We start from the raw sequence: 23,955 nt of genomic DNA on the forward strand, positions 1-23,955 counted from the left end.
AAAATGTATTCTAATGACCAAGACTCAAATGTTACTATCTATTGTTTATTTGTTACTACTAGATCTAGATCTACATCTAAATCTAATGACTAGATCTAGATTATTCTAGATCTACTTGATTATCTATCCTTTCTAGGGCTCTACTCTAGTCACTCCAGATGTCTCTAGTTGTAGATCTAAAATAATTTAAGAGTCTACTAGTCTAGGCCTACATCTAATAAGTCCTCTAAGTCTAAGAACACAGATTATAATAATTATATTATAGATCTAGATCTAAATATTTATGTCTAGATCTATGGACTTATTGAGAACTAAATTGATTACATAATGATACTTAAAAATCTAGAGATCTATCACCTTCTAAGTCTATTTAGTATTTCTAGATAGATCTAGATTTAGTATCATCTAGTTATCTAGTATTATGATTATCTAGTGCTAGACCTAGAAACTAATTTAGACTATGGAATATAGATTAAGTAGATATATAGCCTTATTTAGGCCTTAGCCTTACACTTTACAGTGTCTAAGTTAATTAATTACATTTAGGTCTAGACTCTAGAATAAATTAAAGTAATTAAAGTATTTAAAAAATAATCCTTTTTCTTAGATTACTTAGAAACCTAAGAAACCAGTTGTCTGAGTTGAGTTAGTGTTAGAATACTAGAATAGATCTAGACTCTAGACCTAGTGACAACCTAGTCTAGCTAGACTAAGACTAGTACTACTAGATCTACTACTTACTCGAATGGAACATTTGGGCAATTGGGCTTATTAGTACTTGCGGTCCGCACTTACTAGATTCTAAGAATACATCTAGTATATAGATTCTATACCTAGACTACTAGATCTATGTCTAGATTCTAGATCTATGTCTAGAATCTAGAACTAGCTCAACCATATCCAATATATTCGTAAATTACGGGTCTGGAAGGAGATGAAAAGTAAACAATAAACACAGGCCTATATATATTTTATTTTGCATTCAGTATTTTCATTTCGCACTATTAATAAATAATGAAAAATCGGCGATTTTTTTTTAATTTTTTTTTTGTGTCGGAATACAGACTTGGCGGAACAAAAAATCGTGAATGTGGAACGGCGGAACATGTGAGCTTTTTTGATGCTTTTGCGGGACGGTCCCGCATAATGCGGGACTGTAGGCATTAATTTATTAATTGCCTATTTAAAACAACTTTATAGTCTCTTCACAGCTTGTCAGTCCAAGGTGGAATTAGTTTTAATGATTTCAAAATTGCAGTCAAAGAGGGTTTCCAGTATGAGCCATTCTGAATCTTTTAAAATTATTTAACATTTTATATCATGGCAAGCCAGTATATTAAGAATGCTACCCTGTAAATATATAAAGGGTAAAAAAAAGTGGTCCACATTGCAAGACTCTCCTCATTGTTCTTTGGCTGTTGTTATCATGCCAGGTACATCAGTTTACAAGAATCGATTACAAGGTCGCCACACTTTGTCATCAGTGTATATATAACAATGAGATGCCCCTGTACCTTAGAGAACTGATTACTCCATATGTCCCCCAGAGAGCCCTGCGCTCAATGGACTCAACGCTTTTAATGGTGCCACGTTTCTCCCTCAAAAGCTACGGTCTGCAGGCTTTTTCAGTGCACGGACCAAAGGTTTGGAACACACTCCCCATTGATCTCAGACAGACAACATGCTATACCACTTTTAAGAAGAATATTAAGACCTACTTGTTTAAAACTTTTTTAGATTAGTTTTTGATTTCTATTGTCGTGTTTGTGTTTGTAATGTTATTACAGCGCCTTGAGCCTACATTTTGTTTGTTAACAGCGCTTTATAAATAAAACTATTATTATTATCAGTTTAATCAAAAATCTTCAACTCATACACATGCACTCAAACAGTAAACATTTTGTTATCCTTTATGAAAAAAAAACGTTTGCAATTATTTTTAGCACCTGAATCTCTTTCCAGGTCATTGTTTCTCTGTCATATAAACCATCAAAGTCTAGATACTGTCGTAAAAGTTCAATAGGTGGCTGAGAGCCGTACGTGTCCAGTTTGGGCATATTGAGATCGTCAATAAATATGACCACTCGTTTACCTTGAGGTGCACCTGTACACAGAGAAAAGCATGACAGAAGGACATTGGTATGAATAATGAACATTGATAAAAGTTTTGAGCAGGAATTAAGATGTAATTATACCAGTACTTTTCAAGAGTTGTATGTTACTACTATGGTCTTGTATGTCAGCCATTAAGGATAGGATGGCTGCCTGGCCATGCGGTTTGCGCACTGGACTGTCATTCAGATTTATCGATGGTCCAGGGTTCAAACCCTGCCCGCTCCCATCCCTGTCATCCTGCAGGAGATTTGGACTAGGAAGTAATTATCTTCAACTCTGAAAGAACATTTTACAAATATGTAGGTAAAGGCGGGGCTTTAAGTCAAAAGGGCAGGTCGTCACAAATACTCAAAAAACATAAACTGATGCGCTAGCGAAAATGTAAGACTACAGTTGAGATGCTTATAGAAACATGTATAAATGATGGTCAATTATAGCCCCTGCCACTTCTTTGTTCCCCACCTACATCTATTGGACTGTATTGTTTTTTTAATTGTTCTAAAAGTGGAGTTCAATTTTCTGAAATTTTGTAATTAAACATTAATACTACTGAAACATTAGGTCAGTTTTAGACTATAATGTCACCATGCATTAGTTAAACATTGAAATTGTTCTTATTCTTAATTTCAATCAATCAAAAAGTTGGTAAATTTAATGTATTAAAAATTGCTCTAGGACATGTTGACCCCCAATCATGATGAAGCATGTGGAAAATATTAAAAGTACAATTAGGCTACAAGCAGATACCATGTCATTATGTCATTATTCTGAACTACCTCACAGCACAATGTTGTGTACAAAACAAAACTACAGTTGATGTGTGGAAAGCAAACAAGAACAAAGAAATGCAGGTTAAATTAAGACCTGACAAGTTTTCTTGAAAGAACTTGAAAAAAAACATTTAATGGTGCAACTGATCACTGCTTCAGAAACATTTCATGAGTTTACTAGGTAGACCTGAGAGAATCAGGAAAAAAATAACTAAAAATACACAAAGCATAGACTAAAAATCAGCTTGCTGAGTTAATTGGGTCAGGGCATTATAAAAAGAAATGCCAAAGCTGAAAGGGAAAAAAAATTGTTGTAGCTGCTATTGGAACATTCCAAAACAGGATATAAAAACCACTCTTTCACCACCAGCAGGTATATTGAAAGGACAAAGTCTATTTTTCATACTGCTTTTAGCCACAACCATGATCCAATTATGGTGATTTGTGTGTGGGTGATTTGTTACCCCAAGCCATGTAACTTTAAAAAAAAAAGAAAAAAAAAAAAGAAATGTAGCCTATTTTGTTTGTTCTACTAATTGTTTGAATGCATTTGTTGCAATGTGTGAAGTGTGTTACTTATACATAGATGTAACCCATCCAGACATCATTTGTTAAACAGATGTAACCCATCCAGACATCATTTGTTAAACAGATGTAACCCATCCAGACAATCATTTGGGGCAGGGAACCACTCTAGATCCTTAAAGCATAGCTGGCAAAGCATATCAAGTGAACATAACTTTTTTTTATATGTGTTTCAAACATTGAAGATGTTATAGAACTATATGTGTGTTAGTCATTAAAGACATATATGTTAGTTTTTAAAAGATTTTTGTTGGTCATTAGAGAAGTGCATATTAGCAGTTGAACACAAAATGTTTGTGCCCCTGTCGATTCTTTTTGCACATAAGATCAAAACAGTAGCCTATATAGCCTGCAAACCTTACTCAATTGGTAGGGTTTTGAAAATATAGAAAACTATTTTATTTTAAGTAATCAATTTTTAGCATAAAATGATATTTAATTTTAGAATTACTGAAATTAATTTTAGTACTAAAAATATCTTGAGAGAGTAAATAAAGAAATTAAATAGTCAGGATATTAACCAAAAAGACATAAAAAAAAACAAAAAAAAAACTACTGAGATCCGACATTTAGTTTAAAACATAGACTGTATATGAAGTTAAAATGTTACAGTTATAGACAAAAAATAATTTACCAATAACATTTTTCTTTCGGTTCTCCAACTTCCCTTCAATAATTTCCTGAGTTCTTCCGCTGCTGGTTTGTGCAGAAAAGTTAATGTAAACTGGTACGTAGTTCATTCTCTCAGAGATGCGATAAAGTAAATCTCTTACTATCACAGACTAGAACAGGTTGGAGGAGACAATATATTCATTCTTTCAGATATGCAGTCAATTATTTCAATTACACAAACATTAACCAATCAAGAAATATTCAGAAGTTGCAACAAATTTTTTTAGTTATAGTTTAAACAAAAACATTAAATCAACATCTTATAATCATATCTTTAATGAAGGTAAATTGGTAAACTAATTTCATACTACCTTGCCCACGCCTGTCCCTCCTGTAAAGAGCACTGGTTTTTGAACAGAAAGTAACCTCTCTAGGAAGTAGCCATAACGTGCTGTGTCCACAGTGGGCACCATCATTTTAAAAAATGAAATGGATTTGTCAAATCGAAAGGATGAGACAAGACGTTCCCACAGATCCATTCTCTTTGAATCCACCTCCAATGTAATAGCTCCATAAAGGATATGTTCCTGGCAGCTGAAAGGTTATATTAATAATAGAGAAACACTCCATCTTGCAAATAAATTCAATGCACATAACTTCAGTATTGTTTTTAAGGACAACATAACATCAAATTTAAACAGAACATGTCAATAGTACTTCAGCAGTGCATCTAGAATGCACTACATCTAGACTTCTTTCCAGCTACTAGATTACTCACTGAAGTAAGCTATAAGCAAGCACCAGTATTCAAAATGCACTCAAGACTCACGTCTCTGTATCCAATCACAAAAACTATTTTTTATGCTTATAAAGAAGACTCCTAGGTGTATGTTTTGTTAATTGTTTCCTACTATCACTACCAATGTAGTCTTTTACTAGATGGGTCTAGTTTTTAATAAAGTCAATAGGTTTAGTGAGTAGAAGAAATATACCCAGTTCTTTAAGGTCCAAATTTGTTGTTATATTATCCAACAATGAAATCAACTCTGAGCCCGTTCAGCAATTGAGGTTACCCCCAAGAGCCCAAAGGTAACAAAACACAAAGATCTGGCACAGAAATCGAAACATCTTGGAGGATTCTAGTGACCAGTCAAATTGACCAAGCTTGTATAAGAAAATGGCTTCAAGCAACTTACAAAATGAGTTTATTTTGCTGATATCTACCTGGAAAATAAGATTACAGATCTAAATGTTGAGAATTCTTAAGTCTACATTGAAACTAATTTGTTCTTACTGGTATGGATATAGTTCTTTAAGATACTTTGTATTTAATGCAACATCATTTTTAAAAAGCACTGGAATCTTTCTTGGCACCCTGATGGGTCAACCTTAGCTAATAGCATCTGCATGCTTCTATCATTACATTATTCACTACCTTCCATCTCTATCCATTTAACAGTGTAATGATATAATCTTGAAATTCAAAAAGGTGAATACACATTATCATATACACTGCACAACATTTTTTTTGGTTAAATAATTAGAGTTTAAAAAAAATTTTTTTGGATTTTCAATATGAATAAATGTGTTGCCAATTATGTCTTAGTAACTCCTTAAGCATAGCATCTATTACAATGTATTACAATCTATTACAATGTATTACAATGGACACTTTGACTCCCCCCCCCTAAAAAATAGAAATGTTATGTTTATGTTAGGGCAAAAATTTTGAACAAATTGCTACTTTTTCACATTTCTAGGACAATTCACACATAAAGGGGTTGACCAAACTTAGTGTATAGGTTCCCTTTTTTTTTGTTTTAACATTTAAATGTCATAATTGCATCAACATACAAAAATTACATTTCAAAATAAGACAAATCAACACACATTATCAGAAATGTGAATCACATAATTTAAATGTAACTAATTTTGATATAAGTGCATGAAAAAATAAGTCTTATATTGGTGGCCACTGTTTGTATTGAAATATGTATAAATGAAATAAGATGGGTATATATGACTTTCAGTTTGTATGAGTTTAAATAAGTTTTAGTTTATATCACTTAAAAAAAGGTAGGCTAAATATGACTAAGTGTAATTTTAACAAATGATTATTTTCAGTACGTAATATGAACTAATAATAGACTTGGTCTCTTAATAGAATGATCACACAAAATTAAAATAATGTCGACCCTGGGAAGGTACTGGGCTTTATCCGGGAAGTGGGGCTATCTACGAAGATCTGATTTATGAATTTGTGAACATGCACTATTTACATTAGATTTTTACCAAATATTTAAATTTTTACTACCTTTACTATTTTAACTGTGAATAGACCTTGATTTTAATGATATGACTGTATAGAATCTGGCCCTTGTTGTTTAGAGAGAGAGGGATCCTTAAGGGACTGCAGGCACGACATGGCCTAAATTGTGCCGATGTGCCTCAAATAAAAAATCAAACCAAATCAAATCAAAATACTGACCTGATTCATTGTCTGAGTACATTTTTTGGAGACAAATCTTAGACCATCTTCAACATAGATTTCAAAGAGTTTGAGAAGATAGGCAGGAGCCTCCGGGGACATATTTTTACCCCATTTATCAAGCCATGTTTTCACAAATGGTAACCACTTCAGTTCATCTGGGTCAACGTAAACCATTCCACACCTTCAAATGTGACAATCATCATGAAAATATATTAAAATCAAATTAAGATCAAGTTTTAAAACTAAGCAACTGAATTTAGACAAATTTAATTTGTGTAGCGAAACTTTGGTTATTAGATTCATGATTGATAGAAATATACAATGATAACATATTTGTAACAATTGGATGCTGAGCCAGACTGTCAAAGTAAAAGTAAAAGTCTTTCCTGGCATTACTATACAAAAATATCCTATTCAATTACAAATCTATATCTTAAACTAAAAATGAAGAAATGGAATCAGTAGCAAGCACCTGCTGACTGTCGCGGGTGAAGCTACGGCTAGATCCTGCACCTCAAAGATCATGTGGATGTAAGGTGTAAATTTGATTCTCTCACTATTGGCTAAGCATAACATTTTGTTGTCGTCTAACACTGTGTTCATGTTCTCTATCCATAATGCATCCACAGGGCCGTCACATACTATCCACTGATGATCTTTGGTTGTGTCCTATACAGTTCAAAATAATGCCAAATGTATTCACGGGCTAGTCACAATAATATACATTTACACTTCATACTCATGTGAATAATGTAACCTACTATTACACTTATCGTTAAGTAAACAATATATTCTAACACTTATCTTAACGCAATATTTTCCTGCACATTTTCAAACTAAATCTAACTGCTAAACTCTTACGTTGACACAAAACCTGACAGTCAGTCCCATCAGCCCATCTTTCCACTCAAGCGTTTGTTTGTCTACACCTCCATATAATTCATTCATAGTAATAGATTTTGGATTCATAACATACACATGAACTGGTTGATAGAATTCATTCTGTACACCTTGATTGTACAAACTGGTCAAGGCTTTTTCTAGAATCTAATGAAACAAGTCATCAAAACTTTAGAACATTTTTTTGCTTAAATAGATAGGGTTATTATATATTTAGTACCATGAAAATGAAGAAGAGACAGACAGAGAAATCGATGGGAGGACAACATAAAGAATGGACGGGCCTGCCATTGAAAGAGGTTCTAACTAAGGCAAAAGTCCAAGAGGAATGGAGAAAGACAGTCGATGAATCTTGCCATGGTGCCCCAATGGTCCAACAGACTAAGGGATAGGTAAAGGTAAATTGATTTAGAATTAAAATACATATTATACCTATTCTAATGTTATGTCTTTTCCAATGTAATATCAGATCTGATGCTTAATCTAATGCCTTAATAAGGTTGAAGCACAAACACTACACAATACACATTCACCAAACTTTAGGCATTGGCAGTTAATCTTTTCATTCACAATAACTGAATATTTTTTTTTTTTAAATTGTGTAAAAAAATATTATGAACAGAATGAAAAGTGTTTAGGTTACAAGCTAAATAGTTAGGAAGGAACTGCACCAAATAACTAGCAATGAGTCTGACTACCCTACAAAACATCAGGGGTAGGTAACAAAGAGCTCAGATCATTTAAACAACTGCACAACAAAGCCTGCCAGGTGTCAAAATTTGTATTGATTCTTTTTACTTTCCAAATAACTGTCTTTTATTTTCTATTTTCATTTTAATGATGCTGTTAGAATATTTTCAAAGAAAATTTGACAACAGTTAATAATTGTTTATTTTGGTTGAGTAAAAAATTTCAGATAACCCTTTAGCAGCTGTATGCATTGTAAGACATAATTGCCTTAAAATATCAATGATTCTTAACCTACACCTAGATCATGAAAAAATTCAGAAAATTCAGAATCTGTCCAAAATAGCTAAAACAACACGTGTATTTTTTACATCTAACAGTCCATCTTTAAATGTTCTAAGTGTAAAAGATAGTCTTTAATATATTTTAACTCTTTCTCTCCTACTGACGATATCAGCGTTGATTCCACCAGAATGTGGTAAATAATTATGGAGAGAAAGAGTTAAATTTGTTCAAATTGTTATACATAATTCCAAGGGAGGAGCCTATTTTATTTCTGGTCTTTGTCTCACTGGTGCCACAGAGAAAGTTGATATTGAATGTGTTTAATTATTGATTGTTATTAACTTTCAATGTATACACCTAAGAAACAAGGTCATTGTACAACAAAAGGACATAATGTGGATAGATGACTATATATTTTTTTTTAAATACTAGCTTAGTAGATCATGTACTTTTGATGGATTCCTTATTAGCATCATTAAACTCTGCTTTTAGGCCCTGTTTCAAACTTTTCAAATGCAAGAACATAAAGTCATTCATTTAAAAACAAATGCAATCTTTCATTTGTAGAAAATATGCTTGAATGTGATGACTGAGAATTGTGTGAGTCACAGAGTGAATGAAAACTTACAAGTTTAATATTTACGTACCTAGATTTGATTTGATTTGGATTTTAGGCACATCAGCACAATTTAGGCCATGTCGTGCCTGCAGTCCCTTAAGGACTACTCTCTCTCTACATAACAGGGGCTAAATTCTATACAGTTAAATCATTAAAATCAAGGTCTATTCACAGTTAAAATAGTAAAGGTAGTAAAAATTTAATAATTTGGTAAAAATCTAATGTAAATAGTACATGTTCACAGATTCATAAATCAGATCTTTGTAGACAACCCCACTTCCCGGATAAAGCCCAGTACCTTCCCAGGGTCGACATTGTCGAATAGTGTTTTTAAGTTAAGGGCTCTAAAACACTACAATTAGAATGGCTACAAATGTAATACACTACCCTGTAAATTGTGGTTTTTCCACCCCCAGTTGGTCCAACTGACATAACACCATGTCTGACAATCATAGTCTCCAAGAACTGTATCACTTTCACAACTTGTGTGTCCACCACTTGGAGCTTCATTTCTAGTTGGATGTTCATGATCTCATCTTTCAGCTGGCCATAATCATGTTCTGGTATGTTAACACCAGGAAAAAGGTCTGAAAGTATGGCCTGCAAAACATTATAAACCACTCAGTGAACAAGTTTCATAACTATTTCTTAATACTTTTTTTTTATTCCACCCAAAAATATAATTTTTTAAAAATTTAGATTTATCTATAAGAAATATTCTGGTTAATGCTTGGGATAAAACCATAACAAAAACTTTCCACAAATGAATTGATAATTCATAGATAACAATATGTTTGTCTAAAAATTAATTAAAAGCTCAAGCTCCATGTAAGTAAATACACATTATTAACATGCAATATGAGTGATTATTTAGATTATGGCACAATAATAATTTACAGTTTTTACTATTGTATGGTTCAGTAAACTTATAATCAGAAGTAGGGCCTACATGAATAGATGTAGTGGTTTATTAATCAACAGAGTGATTTATCACTTCATCAAATGGTTCACATTTTTATTACAGGGCTGAACACTGTGGTTTTTACTTCATCTTTCTATTGTTTTGACATTTGTTAGAAGAGTTTAAGACTAAGCTGTTAGTTCTTCTTCTTCTTCATCGTTCTCATTGTTATGTTGGAGTGTTCATATGACTAGACCAATACATGAGATGAACTGCGCAGTGGTTTCCAAATCAGGGAGCTCTCCATATAGTTTTCTTTCTATTGGGGTGATTTGGGGCCAATGTCTTATACGGGCCTCTTGGTAGAGAGAGCAGTTTTGGAGGACGTGGTCGGCATTTTCTGGTGATACTCCACATGGGCAGATTTCACTGGTTCCAATTTTGAGCTTCTGGAACATGTGTTGTCGCATTCTGTTGTGTCCGGTCCTGAGTCAAAAGATTAGGCGTTGGTCTTGTCGGGATAGCTTATAGTAAGCGTCATCTTTCTTGTGATTTGGATGGGAGCTCGTCCATTTCTCATTTATTTTATCTACAATTAATTTCTTCATTTCTTCTGGATAGAGTGCAGAGTTTACTTGTGAGTTTGTTCTCCCACTCTTGGCGAGTGTGTCAGCCTTCTCATTTCCTGCTAGCTGTTAGTCTTTTATAACAGTTCAAAGCATAAACAAATAATAGTAATACTTATACTAATAATAATAATAAATGAAAAAGTAAAAACCGAGTTACTTGAAACAGTTTAGCATCATTGAACAAAAACTTTGGAAGATTGCTATCACGAAGCGCTCGAATCAGAACTACATCTTCCGGTTTGTCAGGATTCTGTCTTTTTAAACTGCCAGCCATAACCAGGACAGATTTAACAGCTCGCATACCTAAAACAAAAATGTGTACATTATCATAAATTTGCTTTTTACCTAAATGAAACATATAAGCACATTTTATTTGAGTGTGTACATGTCTTTAGCTTTAGGATATAATTATTCAGGAGTGTCTACTATTTTCTAGGACATTATTATTTATGAGTGTGTACTTTTTTTCTAGGAAATACTTATTTAAGAATGTGGGAAGCGTGGTCGAGAGGCCAAGTGCGCTTGAACTTGGCTTGGCTTGGCTACCTAGAAGGGGGCTCGAGGTTCGACACCCGACTCGGGCAGAGTTGTGTTTACTGAGCGCCTAAAGGCAGCACGGAAAACCAACTCCTAGATACCCCTCCCCCCCACCGGTCCACAAATGAGATTGGACCAAAAGCGCTCTGAGCATGCTATAAGCATGAAAGTAGCGCTATATAAAAGCTATAATAATAATAATAATGTGTCAAGGTTATTACCAAAGTCATAATGATCTTGTTGCGAGAGTTGTTCACTACACAGTTTGTACATTTGAACCATTTTCTTGGCTAATGTTCTGGAGGACTCAAATCCTTCTGAGTACAAGATAACTTCAGCAATCAGACCTAAAACAAAAGAAGCAATAAAATATGGCCAGATTTTTCAACTGGAAATAATTTATCTACAAGGAGTCACTTTGTACCGGAGTGACAATAAACTACATATAAACTTCATCTGTAAGTTTATTATATATCATTTTTATCAACACTGATGGCCTTAATGGAAAAAGCTTCATTGGTCTTACAGCAGAAAATGTATCAATACTGAAATGAGATGAAAAGAATTAGCCCAAGTTGAATAGAGAGACAATATAGCATATCTAGCATAAGATCCAAGCCATCTCAAATGACAGAGGCTGAGAAAGAAATTGCATGTGATACCAGAGATAAAAGTAATAAAACATTCAAAAGGATCACTCAACTTTAAACTGGTTCATAGGTTTAGGTTCTATTTTTGTTGTCTTATAAATTAAATACATAAATAAATCTCTGTAGGAGTCAAACTTTGGCCCGAACCATGCAAAGTACAAGACAATACAAGACAATGGCCTGCTCTGCACAATGAACAGTTTGTTCAAGCCTCCATGACAGGCATCACATGTACTTGCAGATTTGGGCCTTTTGGGATTTTTCTAAACACTTAGCCATTGTTGTACTTGTGGCTTTTGAATACTACTAAGGAAAAGACCTTCTAGATGTTTCATCCTCTTACCATAATCTGGTACCATCATTGATATAGGTCTAAACAAAGGATTCAGGATTCATAGTGATGAAGGCTGCACATGTATGAACCATGAACCAGTTTGATCTCACGCCCTTCAAACATGAACCTATTGAGCTATAAAGGGAGACAACATAGAAAACTTTGTTCTTACCAGTCTAGTAATCTAAAGAGAGAGACAATTTTTTAAATTGTTTTTAACACCAATCAGGTTAACCAATTTCATTACCGAATCCCTTTGACCGTAACCTACATGGAAACATACATGCACTTACCAAGCTTCTATCTAGGGGTTTTAAAAGTTAAAATAAACGCACCCACCTCTCAAACCATCACTAAAACAGAGGTAATGATAATGAATAGTCAACATTAAATTGGAAATAATGATTATGACGATCTCAGGAATATATTAATATATGGTGTGGTGTAAAAAAAAATATATATATGAAAGTTGAATATCAGAATCAGCCACAATAGCTGCATCATCAGCATACAGGAGTTCATGGTTGACAAACTATCTGCTGCTTGCCAGAAGTTCGGCTTAAACATCAGTCAAAGCAAGACTAAGATACTTGTCCAAAACACAAACACTGCACCTCAAGTAAGCATTAATGGCCAACCACTAGAAGTTGTTGATCACTTTTGTTACCTTGGCTCCATCATATCCAACAACACTCTACTGGATAAAGACATAAACAACAGGATAGCCAAGGCAATGGCCACCATGTCACGGTTGCAGAAAAGAGTCTGGGACAACATATTGCTGACTAGCAGTACCAAAGCCCTAGTCTACCGGACCTGTGTGTTGAGCACCTTGCTGTACGGAAGTGAAACATGGTCAACCTATTCATGGCAGGAAAAAAAGCTGAATGTCTTCCGCCTCCGATGCCTAAGGCGGATCTTTAAAATAAGGTGGCAAGATAAGATAACCAATGAGGAAGTGCTACATAGAGCAGGATGCCAGGACATCCGCTCTGTTATCAGCAGCAGACGCCTTGGCTGGCTTGGCCACGTTCGTAGAATGCCAGTAGGTTGACTTCCACAGGACATCCTGTATGGCGATCTAATAGAAGGCAGGAGAGCCGCTGGTCGCCCACTTTTACGTTATACGGATGTATGCAAACGCGACATGAAGCTCTTCAAAATCGACACTGGCAACTGGGAAGAGGTGGCACTGGACAGATCCACATGGAGAGAGAGCATAAAGGAAGGGTCACAGATTGCAGATGTCATACACAACAGAAGCAGAAAGAAGGGTGAAAATGCAACGGCGCCTGGTGATTATATATGCCCAACCTGCGATCGCAGCTGTGTATCAAGGATTGGCCTCTTTAGTCACACAAGAAGTTGCAAAGGGAAAAGATCGTCTCTCGAGACGTAAAATGCCACAGATATATGAAAGTTTTAAATTGCAACATTAGAAAATACAAGAAACTGCTTGACACATAGAATTTGGAAAAATAAGTAAAACAAAAACACTGCCCATGATGAAATATTGGTGTGTTATTCTGATGAAATATTGGTGTGTTCATTTGATGAAATATCGGTGTGTTATTCTGATGAAATATTGGTGTGTTATTCTGATGAAATATCGGTGTGTTATTCTGATGAAATATTGGTGTGTTATTCTGATGAAATATTGGTGTGTTATTCTGATGAAATATTGGTGTGTTCATTTGATGAAATATTGGTGTGTTATTCTGATGAAATATTGGTGTGTTCATTTGATGAAATATCGGTGTGTTATTCTGATGAAATATTGGTGTGTTATTCTGATGAAATATCGGTGTGTTATTCTGATGAAATATTGGTGTGTTATTCTGATGAAATATTGGTGTGTTATTCTGATGAAATATTGGTGTGTTCATTTGATGAAATATTGGTGTGTTATTCTGATGAAATATTGGTGTGTTATTCTGATGAAATATTGGTGTGTTCATTTGATGAAATATCGGTGTGTTATTCTGATGAAATATTGGTGTGTTATTCTGATGAAATATTGGTGTGTTCATTTGATGAAATATTGGTGTGTTATTCTGATGAAATATTGGTGTGTTCATCTAATGAAATATTGGTGTGTTATTCTGATGAAATATTGGTGTGTTCATTTGATGAAATATTGGTGTGTTATTCTAATGAAATATTGGTGTGTTATTCTGATGAAATATTGGTGTGTTCATCTAATGAAATATTGGTGTGTTCATTTGATGAAATATTGGTGTGTTATTCTGATGAAATATTGGTGTGTTATTCTGATGAAATATTGGTGTGTTATTCTGATGAAATATTGGTGTGTTCATTTGATGAAATATTGGTGTGTTATTCTGATGAAATATTGGTGTGTTCATTTGATGAAATATCGGTGTGTTATTCTGATGAAATATTGGTGTGTTATTCTGATGAAATATCGGTGTGTTATTCTGATGAAATATTGGTGTGTTATTCTGATGAAATATTGGTGTGTTATTCTGATGAAATATTGGTGTGTTCATTTGATGAAATATTGGTGTGTTATTCTGATGAAATATTGGTGTGTTATTCTGATGAAATATTGGTGTGTTCATTTGATGAAATATCGGTGTGTTATTCTGATGAAATATTGGTGTGTTATTCTGATGAAATATTGGTGTGTTCATTTGATGAAATATTGGTGTGTTATTCTGATGAAATATTGGTGTGTTCATCTAATGAAATATTGGTGTGTTATTCTGATGAAATATTGGTGTGTTCATTTGATGAAATATTGGTGTGTTATTCTAATGAAATATTGGTGTGTTATTCTGATGAAATATTGGTGTGTTCATCTAATGAAATATTGGTGTGTTCATTTGATGAAATATTGGTGTGTTATTCTGATGAAATATTGGTGTGTTATTCTGATGAAATATTGGTGTGTTCATCTAATGAAATATTGGTGTGTTATTCTGATGAAATATTGGTGTGTTATTCTGATAAACTCTTTGAAAGATTGATTTTGTTTCGCTTTTTAAACCAGAGTTGCTGATTTATTCACATTTACATACACACTTGTATCTACTGATTATAATATGGAAAGTTTGCAGTAGAATTTAGTATAAAAATTCCAATCCCATTATTCAAAATCTACAACTTAGAGAAGTCTATAGACTTGTGAGGAGCAGAATAAGTTGAATAAGATTATAGGAATGAGGTACATTTTCTCACACTGATCTTTGTATTTTATAATGAAGGACTTATTGGAGTTTATATGGTGTCTTTATTTACAGTGCCTTGTACAACTGAAGTTATTTATTTCTTAGTCTGCAACACTTTTCATAAATAATAATGCCAAAAAAATAAGCCTAACGATGTATGCCACTTTTTCAAGAGAACAATGTTTTAGTCTGATTAATTACATTGATTGTTTAACTCCCTTTCCATATAATATTTAAAAAAAAACACTCTTCTTTTAGCAGGCAATAATGGAGATTAATAAAGGACTAGATTGAAACACTAGAGACAAGCATGTAGGCCTTGAAATTCATGTCAAAAAAAACAAACAAAACATGTAGTCCTTGAGTTTTACGCCAAAAACAAACAACAAAAAAACATGTATGTCTTGAGTTTCATGCCGAAGTATAATCTAATAAAGGTAAACTTTCAACTGGGTCGTTAGACCTAATAAAAACACAAGAAATCTTCATTCAGAAACCTAGAACCCAAGTATTTACTTTCATGCACAATGTTCAATATGAAAATATTATTTTCTCATTAGATTCTTTTGCAAATAATTATTTTTGTTTTTATAACAGTTTATCCTATATTATGATAACCATATTAAAGTAATTACATTTTGATAAAAGTCACTTTATCTTGATTAGTCATTATTTTATTTATTTTCAGGCTACACTTTTTAATCGACACTTTCATTGGTGGTAAGACATGCTTCATATTTGCTGCTTTAGCTTCATGCCTATGTTACTTTTGAATCCTGCCTTAGCTACTTTTGAATCCTACCTTAGCTACTTTGGCATTTCTGATAGTAATAAGTTGTTGAGCAATAACAGATAAAACTTCAATATTGATTCGGTTGAACTCATCAAAACAGCACCAGGCCCCTGACTGTGCTAGTCCAGAGAAGAATCCTCCCATCATCTGGAAGAATACAATGGAAATTGAAACTATCAGTTATGTTAAAATAACATAAAATTTTAACATCTAATAATTGCTCAATAAAAATGTAATTAACATTAATATAGCTGAAGGAGTCAAACCATAGAATAATTATTATCATCACTGATAGACCTCTGTCCTAAGATGACTATGGCTATCACATAGAGCCTTCCTTGTTGGGGCTATAGAGCCCTATTTTTGATAGGCATTTTCCCATTCATTCTGGTAGTTCCAGTCTTTTCCATTTAGCTTGGTTGGTCAGCTGAGATAATTGCAACATCATTGCTGCTACATGGCTGTTTATAGAGTGTCTCTCTACCACTTCTCTACACATGGTGAAGTCTAGATCTATGTCCATGTCTTCCCAAGCATTTAAATGCTCTTCTATTCATATGATTCGATGCATTCTGAAAGCTTCATTTGTAAATGATGATCACACATTTATCATCAAGATAGTAAAGCAACTATTTTCTATTTAAAAATATTGATCACCACAAAGGTTGTTTTTTTTTTCCTTTTGATCACATCCACTTGGCAGAGGTGGGGGCTTGTTTCACATACATTGACCATGTTTTGTACTCAGAATGCATGTATTGTAGACTTGCATCTTTTTGGGGTGAGTTTTAGTTTTATCAGACTTGTGAGCCTAGTCTAATGAAAATGGAAGCAGCCTTCCCTTCCAATAGCATATTATGGATTACATGAAGTTTAGAACACTAGAGCATCGCCAATAAAAACACACACAAAAAAAAAAAAAAAAAAAAATATAAATCAAGAGAGGATTAATTTATTTCTGGTATAGAATCTTAAAACATATTGTGTTAATATAATTATCTAAGTCACTGAGCCTTGTGGAGTCTTATGTCATTCAGTTCTGTAGTGTTTATGTCACCCAGTCTCATCAGTCACAACATGTCTATATGTAAGCCATTAGCCATGGTGTTTTTCAATGAAAGTAAGCCTCTCTATACCATTTAGCTATGGTTTGTCTGCCCCTCAGCCATGGTGTCTCTTTTAAGTCAATGAACAATTTGAACTAAATATTCAATTTTCACTAATTCAAATAAAGTCTTTATAAAAGAAACATAATTATATTTAAGGTCCTAATCACCTTATAATCCAAGCTGTCTGAACAATTAAACACTACACACCATATAGCCAAAGCTTTAGCCAAATCTTTAGTTGTTTCAGTCTTTCCAGTACCAGCTGGACCTGCAGGTGCTCCACCTAGATCAAGTTGTAGGGCTCCCATAAGGCAGAGATAGCATCTGTCCTATGAATGAGCAATGTGGCATGTATAGAAAACTAAAGATAAAGATGGTTGCTGTTTTAATGCATAAACCAGAAAGATGAAACTTATCCTTCTAGGAGGAAGAAAGAATTTTGTCAATGTCTCTATGATTGTGCTTTGATTGTGCTTATAACTATTTGTCAAAAAGTAACATCTGGCATCACTTACAGACTTTGAGCTCCCATTCTACTAGATTACTAACGAATAAGGTACTAATATGTTCATCATAAAATCTTCAGGCTAGTACTGAGAATTTACAATTAAAAAGTAGGGATCTACACAAAAGTGGTAGCTGTATTTTTTAAAACTAAAAGCATTGCTATTAAGTTTATTTAAAACTAAAGAATTTATTAGCAATTAATTCTGTTGTGTTCAGTAAATTTGTTAAACGTGTTTGCCCAGTTAATAATCATTGATGAAATGGATATGTCAACTTAGTTATTCAATTATTTTATCCTTTTAATTCAATAGAAATATCCACTTGAATCCTCAAATAGTCAGCTAGGCATGTTCTGAAAATTAGTCAGGTCATGTCATATTATTCAAATGTTTTATCCTGACATTAATTCAAATGTTTTATCCTATCAATTGATCAAACAAATATGCCTGTCACTTGGAAAAATATAAATAGTCCAACGATTTGATTTGATTTTTGATTTGAGGCACATCGGCACAATTTAGGCCATGTCGTGCCTGCAGTCCCTTAAGGACTACTTTCTCTCTAAACAACAAGGGCCAGATTCTATACAGTCATATCATTAAAATCAAGGTCTATTCACAGTTAAAATAGTAAAGGTAGTAAAAATTTAAATATTTGGTAAAAATCTAATGTAAACAGTGCATGTTCATAAATCAGATCTTTGTAGATAGCCCCACTTCCCGAATAAAGCCATATCAATAAACTTACAGTCAGAGGTGTAATCACTAATCTAGGACAGGCTCCAAGGTACTCATAGCCATAGGTGTAGACAGCTATTGACATGCAGACAACACAGTTGTCCACTTCCATATTCCAATAATATCTGAGTTGTTTTTGCCAGTCAAAACTTAAAAGTTCTGATACCTGTTAACACAAATGGAATAAGACGAAGACTGAATTCGCAAAGACTTAGTAGATCAAAAGAAATGCCACACCAAAAAAACTTGGCTAAAGAGATTTTAAAACTGCCAGCAGCTACAACTTACAACTAGACATATTTATAAGATATATCTCCTGTAGGTTGTAAATGTTTCCAATGCACAAGCAATGTTTCTATTCACATGCAGAGAGAAAAATATTTTCGTTTTTTGTTCCTAGCATTATACTGAACCCAGAAAGATTTTTTATTTACATTCAGATGATAATGACATGGACCTAAAATGACTAAAATGAGTCCTATAGTTATACCATAACCAAAACTATTCTTTCTTTTTAAAAACAATTTTTTTTCCCCAAAACACAGTTTGTAAAAGAGAAAGAATGAAACTGTAACTTATGATTTTTCTTTTCTATCTTTTTAGAAAGAAGATCTTGTATTTATTTAAATGATGTTGTTTTTTTTTACTATTAAGTCATGAGAGCTGGCAATCAAATCATTAAATAAGAACAATCTGGTATAAACTTTGTCACATGTAAATTTTGAGTGAGTCTGGTGTGAATGTACATTTTGGTTTCTTATAGTTATAATGTTTTTTGTTTGGTGTGATGCACAAATTGTAAGACAAATTTCCATACGTATAATAAAGATTATTATTATTATTATTATATGTGGTGGGTTTGGCACAGAAGACAACTAAATGATGAAGGCAACTCGTAGGACGATTCGAAACTGTTTATTATATACTAAAGACCTGCCAAAGGCAAACATAAAACATAATAACAAATGAGCATTAACTAAAAATAATGAATAAGCCTAAATGGTTAGACCAAGTTGTACACACAACATCAAAGTCTAAATACTAAATCTTAACAAAAAACGAAAAGAAAATCATATAGTGTAAACCAACCATCTCTTATACAAACACAAGAGAGATATGGAACACCCGAAACATAATAAAAATAAAAGACAATGTAGTTCTCTAAAAATAAATCAACTAGTTGTTCTACATAAAACTAACATACATTGTTTGAAGAGTTTCGCGCTTTACTTTTCTTACAAAAAACTACAACAATTAAATAGAACAAATCTATACACTCACAAATACAATGTTTCTTAAAAGCTAGTATGTAAACACTTGTTGTAAAAATACATTTACAAGATCAACAGTTAACATTCTATATAGAATACTACAGGTACGCATTTCAATAAATGAATTCATCTACATGCTGGCTTCTAAAAATAAGAATAGTCCAACATGAACAAAAACCGCGGTAGTGATATTCTATATAAACTACTAATTAAAATTACAATCTACAATATGAATAAGTAAAATGTGATTACCTGCAGCCATACGTGAACACATGGTGTAGAACCAAGCACAAAAGGGAGTGGAGACAACTTAGGTCCAGTAACATACGGACATTACAGCGATAAGAGATGCCGGTCGAATGGACAGTGCCCACGTTGGTCTGCCTTGTCATGCGCGGACACAAGGTGTCATCTAGGGTGAAGGGTCACGTGGATATCGGGGTGGCCGGTGTTTTTCTAAAAAGATATCCACTCCACTACATATAATTAACCACATTTGGGACATTCATGATTTTGTCATTTTTACAATGGATTACCATTTCAAAATTCCATTTGACTGATTCCATTTGACTGATTAAATTTGTAAAGCTTTGATTTATTCACAGGCATACTATTTTTAACAAGATTTTAAAGCTTTTGGTAATCTCAGGGCTGCATGTAAAGCAGCCCATTAATGCACATTTCACCAGTCATCTTTTAAGAATTGTTCTTGGTCTTTGTTGAATGAAGCAATATGCATTTATGAATGATGTCAAACAATGTGATTAAGCCATCAAATGGAATTTAATTATATTAGGAAGATTAAAAAGTTTACTGTCTAAAATGTCTGACCTGTTTTTTCACCATTTCTGAAACTATGTCCCGTGCATGAACATTGATTGTAATAAGAGCGCAGAGTGTAGCTCGTGCCAGTTTAGGAAGTTCTCCTCTCACTGCCCCAGCTAGAAGATTTAACTCCTGTTGATAGATTGATAGAAAGTCACTTTGAAATTACTGATATATTTTAAGTGCTGATACATAATGGTAGAAAAGATAAGTTTTGTGAAATATAAAATCAAATAACAATTTTTTACTGTAAAGCTTCTTTGTTCAAAGTCCCTCATTCCCCTGATAACTGTTCGAGAGTCTCTAAGAATAGCTGTGACATCACGGGTCCACATCATTTGACATATAGTTAGAACAACCTAAATACAAATTTGATATTCAATTAAGAGCAATACTAAAATGGGTTAGCTCTGTTATATACAAAAGTCTGAGGTCAATATGAGATTAATTATCTTACTTGTCTTTGTTCTTTTCTTGACAGTCTTATAACTTAGCCCAGTCGCCTAATAGCTTGTCCTAATAACTTATAACTTAGCACAGTCACCTAATAGCTCGTCCTAATAACTTATAACTTAGCCCAGTCATCTAATAGCTTGTCCTAATAACTTATAACTTAGCTCAGTCACCTAATAGCTTGAAACATTTATTCTGCTTTTCTATAATTTGAATTGCTAGTACCTATATTCTTCTACTTGTTTATAATTTCACAAATTAAATTTGTTCTAACAGTCGATTATTTGTCCAAATAGTTAATTATGTGTCTTTGTACTCTATTATTTAATGTACCAACATCTAGTGTCCTATTAATTTATAATTAGCCCTCCTAGTTTATAATTTGTCCTTTACGTCAAAGATTTTTCTGAGAATCAATACTTTTTGTTATTGCTTTCATGTTCATTGCATGCTCAATGTACTATGGTCCAATCTCTTTTGTGGACCAGTGGAGAGGGGGGGCATAGAAACAAGTCTCCCTCCTGCTTTTATGCACTCAGCAAACACAGCTCTGCTTAAGTCCAGATTCAAACTTGAGTCCCCATTGATTGGTGGCCAAGCCATAGCTCAGTGGTTTTGGCCTCTCAGCCAAACATCACACCAATTTTGTCCAACTGCTTTTGATTTGTTTTAAATGTATCAGACATTTCTTCCAAAATGAAGATTATTAGTTAAAGCCTAAACTTAAATTCCTGCAGCATGGCAGAGACAGAACAAAGGTGTCTTTAATGGTAGTGTAACTAACTGTCAAGTTAAAAAATGTTGAACTTCTCTTGATAAACTAGACAAAGCTGTGAAACCTAAAAAATATCTTATTTTATAGCATAGATTAAAAAAAGGGCATTCTGTTATATAGACATAATAAAAAAAATTGTTTTCAAAAGAATAGTAATAGTACCCATCATTTCTGCATTCAAACTAATTGAATGGAGAAATTCTAATACTTTTCTCAAGCTAACACCAAATAAAATGACATACAAAAGTTATTTACTTACTTGTGAAGCATTAGACATAATCCAAGAAAGAAATGACATTGTCTCATAGTCTTTGATTGACTTTTTGCACAATCGTCGTATGCTGGCAAACATGGCTTCTTCCACTTTTCCAAGCCAATCTTCGACATTACCTCTTGCCTTCAAGCCCTATAAAAAAAAATGAATTGTGGGTAAAAAAAAAAGATTTGTTCCATAATGTAGACTATTTCCATAATTTGGGGTAAACATTTCTTCTTTTCGTTAGACTCTGCTTTGTTGAGTCATTGACAAAGTTTGATTTTGAAGCCACAACCTCAATTTATTCTCATTGTTATTGTCCCTAATACCAATATTAGTAGGCTTATAGTTGCATTTAGTAGAAAGAAAATATAATGTTTAAGGTCACAATCACATTATATTTTACAATGACAAAACATAACTCTCAATTTTTTGTTAAGTAGTTCTTTACAGAGTCCATAATAAAATGTATTTAATGGCAATGTCTTTGATTCTGAAGATTCAGGGTGAACACAGTGGTTCTCATGACTTTGCAAACCCAATATTGACCTGCATATTTTGCCAAATCTAATGCAGACAAAGCCTGGGTTTATTTAAGTTTTCTTTTTGTCTTCTGCACCTGTCTTTGGCCACATTATTAAATATAAAGCTAATCAGTTTCTGTAACAGATCTATGTTTTAATAAAAAGTATGTGTAATTCCTAAGCCATAAAATCCTAAACAAAAAAAAAAAAAGAAACTACTTACTTTGCCCAATCCAATTTTCTCTCCTTCTGGTGATATCATGCTTAATATGTCATTTGTAAATTGAATCTCTTCCTCTGTAGTTAAAAAATAAATTTAATAAATTACTTGTATTTTTTCAAGTTTTGAGTTAGAACATATGAAGACACTATTAAGCTACTATAAATATACCAGGTGGAAGTCCCTCAACCACAGCAAACTCTAGTCTGTGTATAGCATCAAAACATTTACGTAAATGTGGTTGCACAGCCAATGGGTTTCGAGTCTGTGCAAGTATCTCAAGTAGTTCATCATTGGAGAGAAAGTAGAACCTTAGAAGAGACAGAAATTTATGCCGTCTACAAATATTATATGGACAAAAATACAATCTAATCTCTTCTAAAAAAAACAGTAGCTCACTTTCTTAGCTATTACATCTATAGGTAACTCAAAGCTCCCAAAGGTGTTGTTTTTTTAATATTCTGCATTTTCTAAATTTTGTTTTAAATGAGAAAATTGGACCAAAAAATTATTTAAATTATAAAACAAAGGAAGCATTCTATTTGGGAAAAAAGATTCAAAATTTAAATTGCTTGTGAATACTCTAAAATAAATCTTAAGCTAAGTAATTGTTTTTTTGAAGAAAATTTCTTGACATAAAGAAGAGACATTTCTTTAAATAAAGATTTTAGTGTACAGTTTGTACCTATGTGTTAACTTAATCATTCATGTTAGCGTTAGGTTATGTTAATTAGAGCATTAACCAAGTCATTGATTCTATTAGTGCATGTAATCTAACCTAAAGCTTAACAATAATTTCTGTCTATAGCTAAGCTTAAATCTTGCCTTGGAAATGTAACACGCTTTGTTTCCAGGTAGGCTTCAAGACATTTCAGAATTGTATCCAATAATTCATTGTTATATTCAAATGTTTCCCAGAGACCTGTAAAGATGTCATTACTTTTAATGCAGAAATGTTTCATTTAAATATTTGTTAATGTTTTGTTCAAATACTTCCTAAAGTTACTGAAATAGAAAAAAAAAAAAATGTAATGACATTTTGACACCTTCAATAGAATCAGACAACAGATTTCTCAAACCCTGTTCCTACATTTTGATACTTGCTCTACAATTTAAATGGTTGCACTACAATAATGAACTTGAAGATTAAGAGCCATAATCATAATCAGTAATATATAT

At 33.1% G+C, this 23,955-nt stretch overlaps 1 long non-coding RNA gene and 1 pseudogene across 1 annotated transcript; both read right to left on the minus strand.

Moving 5' to 3' along the window:
- LOC129923649 (dynein axonemal heavy chain 6-like) overlaps window positions 1–23,955 on the minus strand; it is a 92,620-nt pseudogene that overhangs the window by 58,250 nt on the left and 10,415 nt on the right.
- On the minus strand, window positions 19,352–20,171 carry LOC129923659 (uncharacterized). The gene is made up of 2 exons (XR_008775657.1): window positions 19,976–20,171; window positions 19,352–19,385 (listed from the first exon to the last, which is right to left on the minus strand). It is a non-coding gene; the product is annotated as an uncharacterized LOC129923659 (long non-coding RNA).

Source organism: Biomphalaria glabrata, chromosome 17, assembly GCF_947242115.1.
Source record: "Biomphalaria glabrata chromosome 17, xgBioGlab47.1, whole genome shotgun sequence".
Lineage (NCBI taxonomy): Eukaryota > Metazoa > Mollusca > Gastropoda > Planorbidae > Biomphalaria > Biomphalaria glabrata.